General features: G+C 32.6%; 1 protein-coding gene across 1 annotated transcript in view; it reads left to right on the top strand.

The window, feature by feature from the left end:
• The window catches only part of LOC140433617 (cell adhesion molecule Dscam1-like), a 757,823-nt gene that overhangs the window by 150,515 nt on the left and 602,710 nt on the right, over nt 1-4,598 (top strand). The window lies entirely within an intron of this gene.

Here is a 4,598-nt window from a genome sequence, read left to right as displayed (position 1 = left end):
ACTTTGCATAATCCCTCGTCCCTAAAACTTTGTAAGCAATATCTGAAACGCAAAATGTTAGAAGTGCTGAAAACGCTTCCAAACCGTAATAATTTACTATCAAGGAGCATTATGCTGGGAACGTTGCTGGAGCACCTAAGGTGGACTACTAAACTATAGATATTGGATATAATTTAAATTATTGAATGTTTCAGTAACTCTAATTTTCTTTTAATCTATATCAAAAAATAGGGTTAATTAAAATAATTATCCTTGGTTTAAATAATTTATAGAATAATACTTCTGAGGCGTAAAATATGAGACAAATTCCAAGAGACCCCTAAACCTAAGTATATAGTGAATTATGTTTTTTTAATAATAATGCCTGACATAAAAACCCAACATTAAAAAATATACTATCTATTTAATCAGAGTTACACTACAACTAATAAAATCAGTCCTGATATAGATATTCCTTACATAAAACAAAGAACACAACGCGTATCAATAAATATGCGTTAAAATTACTTTCTATGAACAATGTTATAATATATATAGTCATTACTCAAGCTTGCATTATAGTCAAAATTATCCTTTTTGCGTATTTGACCAATTCTACATGTTTTTGACATTTTTCGTAAATTCTACGTCTGTGTGACTTTTTTTTAACCCGGCATTACACGTGCCAAAAAATTTACGTTCTACCACGCACACGGTCAAATCGAAAGTATACAGAGTTTTGGTTTTAATTAATAAACAAGCAGAACTTAAATATAAGCCAATAATCTTTGATTTTAAAGTTACTTTACAATTTTTTATTTATTGTTAGCTTTGTGTATAAAATTAGCAATTAATTAAAAATAACAAAAGCTTGAGCTTCTTCGTTAATAGAAAATCGAATGCGGCACATCACGACGCAAAGGAAAGTCGGCGTCTATGTAATCTTTGTTTTGGTGCATCATTGTGTTGCATACCTAGCCCTCTTTACAGCGAGCTGTCATACGTCACCCTGCGATACACCGTTTAGGTGTTACTGAGTGAAAGAAGAAGGAAAACAGCCTTTAGGTTAAATTTTTCTAAGAAGTTGCATTGTATTCATTAAACCTTATCATGTGACATACCCCGCAACTCTGTACATTAAGACGTTCAACAATCACGTTATCACGGCCTTTTTAGCATGCTGCAATACACATTCCATATATGATATTCAACTCTATTTTTCATCTCCGTTCTAACGAAGTCTCATACGCCGCCCTATAAACTTATATTTAACACTTATCGCGAGAAAGAACAAGAAGACTTGACAGACGTAAAAGAGAAACTGACATATGACTTGACAGATAAAAGAGAAGAAAACTTGAAGGAAAGAAAAGAAGAATTGACAGATAACTAGAAAGAGAAAAAAGAAGAAGACTTGACGTTGGCAGACGAAAAAGAGGAAGAATTGAAAGTTGACAAATGGTTCTGATCTTGGCTAACGTTCATGCTCGGCTGGTAACGCAGATTCAACACTTACCGACAGTGACGTCACACTGTCTGCCCCAAGCGACCCATACTCTGCTTTTTAGCATGCTGCAATATACATTCCGTATATGATATTCAACTCCATTTTTCATCTCCTTTCTAGCGAAGTCTCATACGCCGATCTATAAACTTATATTTAACGCTTATCGCGAGAAAGAACAAGAAGACTTGAGAGACGGAAAAAAAATTGAGATATTACTTGACAAATGAAAGAAAAGAACACTTGACAGATAGAAAAGAAAAACGGGTGTGGCAGTCCAGTGAGACTGCCGGTAGAAGTTATACTTTTATACACGCGTTCGTCGTAACAAATTTATATGGGAGTCAATCTGCACAATCATTACATATGTAATGCTATAGGTAAGAGAGATCAGAAAGCGAAAAAGAATTAGGTATACTATATGATGTATCGTTTGCTCTATATAAACATTTGACCTGTAATAGGAGTATAGTAAGTAAATGAAGGATTGAATCAATATTTTAATGAAAATATATATTTTTATTTTCATATATGTATAAAAGGACTTGAATGCAAACATTTTTTTACACATACTCTGCAGTAAAATTCATTGTTAATTTTGTTGTTAATATAAAAATACAATACAAATTAAAATGCAATATTCATAAGTATTTAAAAATGGGAATATACGTAACATATTTTCGCATATTATGATTAATTTACCATGATAAAAATATTAATATAAAAAATGTTGTTTGGTGATACAACTGTCATCTGACATTGACAAATACAATATTTAATTGTTTTTTGTTGTGTATATAAGTACACATTTGAACTTTCTTGAGATATTTAAAAGTTTTAATTTATAACTTAACATGACTAACGAGGCTTGTTAATCCCGTGCAATTTTCCGTTTCACTTCAGTGCAAATTTCCAAAGTCGAACGCGCGTATAGAAGTATAACTTCAAAAACCAACAACTCGGATTATGTTGTAAATTTTCATTTTATTTTAAAATTTAGCATTTTTGCGTATATTACATATATTTAATAAAATTAACGTAAATATTTCAAAAATAAAAAAGGAAATTAATATTGGGATTCGAACTCGCATCCACCAGCGTATGAACCGAATACGTAAAATATTTGCCAATTAGACATGACAGGCACGTATTTTAAAATTGACAGTTCTTGGTCATACAGTGATCTATTGAGATTGGTATTTTGAAATACAAAAGACTAAAATAAATATGAACATTTAATAAATAATACAAAACATATCACATAAATAATAATATTAATAAATGTTATATTATATAATATATATATATATATATATATATATATATATATATATATATATATATAATATATATATATAATATTAAATATATATACAAAAGGAACATTTTAATTCTCGAGAGAGGAAGAGAGAGAAAATATATCTTCTGTCTCTCTCTTACTCATTATCTTACATATGTAATGATTTCACCGATTCACTCCCGTACAAATTTTCATCGTGGAGCGCGCGTATAGAAGTATAACTTCAAAAATTGACAGATAACTAGACAGACGAAAAACAAGAAGGCTTGTCGTTGACAGACGAAAAAGAGGAAGAATTAAAAGTTGACAAATGGTTCCGGTCTTGGATAACGTTCATGCTCGGCTCGTAATGCAGATTTAACACTTATTGACAGTAACGTCACACTTTTTGCCCCATACTGGTACCATAACCATTTCTTATATATTATAACCGACGACGTTCAAGTTGAGGTGTAATGAGACTCATTGCTAATGATTTCAAAAAGTTTCAGCGAGTACTATGGGTATTGTTATTTTTGTCAGCAACGGTATGACTATTTATTCCAGATATATTTAAAGAAGTAAAAAACAATGTTAGAGACCATCGGCAACTTTTTCGTGACACAGAGTAACTTCCCTTCAGTTCTTCAACGGCATCAATCCTTCCCTTTGTTGCATTGTAAAATGTAATCAATGTTCGCTTGTATAGATCGCCACGTTCTACGTTCTGGATCAATCTCGTCTTTGTAATGTATTGTTGACAATAATGTAACCATTTGGTTGTGCTTGGGCTTGTAGGATACCAAAGTCATGTCTTCGGTGAAACCAAAAATGATCGAAGTAACTTAACGCTCCTTTAACTTTGGTATAAATCTTAGAAATTTATTTTTTATTTTTGCAAATTGTGCCCGTAACAGTTTTGTGTTTTTTTTAGCAAATCTAAGGCTTACAAAAAAAATACACTTACCTAGAAACACTTATAACAGAAAATAATCACTACACTGCAGAAATCAAAGTCAGAATCGAAAAAGCACGTTCTAATTTTATAAAAATGAAAAAGGTCTTATGTGGCAAAGATTTAACATTAGCTCTTAAAGTACGCCTAACCAAATGTTACGTATACACTGTATACTATACAGTGTACTATACTATAGGGTGGAATCATGGACGGTAAATCTAGACACAATGAGACGATTAACGCCTTTGAAATGTGGATCCATAGAAGAATTATGAGGGTTTCCTGGGTGGATAGAGTTACGAACAATGAAGTACTGAGAAGAATAGGTAAAGAGAAGGAAGTTGAACTCACAATTAAAGAAAGAAAGCTACAGTATCTCGGACATGTGATGCGGGGCGAGAAGTATGGCATCCTGCGACTCATAATGCAAGGAAAGGTAGATGGCAGAAGAAGCAACAGTATCTCGGACATGTGATGCGGGGCAAGAAGTATGGCATCCTGCGACTCATAATGCAAGGAAAGATAGATGGCAGAAGAAGCATCGGAAACAGACGAATTTCATGGCTCAAGAACCTGAGCGAATGGTTTGGTTGCAGCTCAAAACAACTTTTTAGAGCTACTGCCTCAAAGATTAAAACAGCTATGATGATTGCCAACTTCCGTAGCGGAGATGGTACCAGAAGAAAAAGAAGGCTTAAGGTATCGACGTAAACCAATTATCGAAAGTTACATTTCTTCCAGTTCCAGAAATTGGTTTTAATTAATCTTTTTACGACTGAAGAGGCGTTACTTTATAAGGCGCATCTAGTTGAGTCCCAACATACACCTTTACGTTATATGTATAATGTGACGTAAAATCAATAAGCGCTAATATTTTA

This window comes from Diabrotica undecimpunctata, chromosome 2 (assembly GCF_040954645.1).
Source record: "Diabrotica undecimpunctata isolate CICGRU chromosome 2, icDiaUnde3, whole genome shotgun sequence".
NCBI classification, from domain to species: Eukaryota; Metazoa; Arthropoda; class Insecta; order Coleoptera; family Chrysomelidae; genus Diabrotica; species Diabrotica undecimpunctata.
The sequence above is the reverse complement of the archived record's forward strand: the minus strand, read 5'-3'. Positions and strand labels throughout refer to the sequence as shown.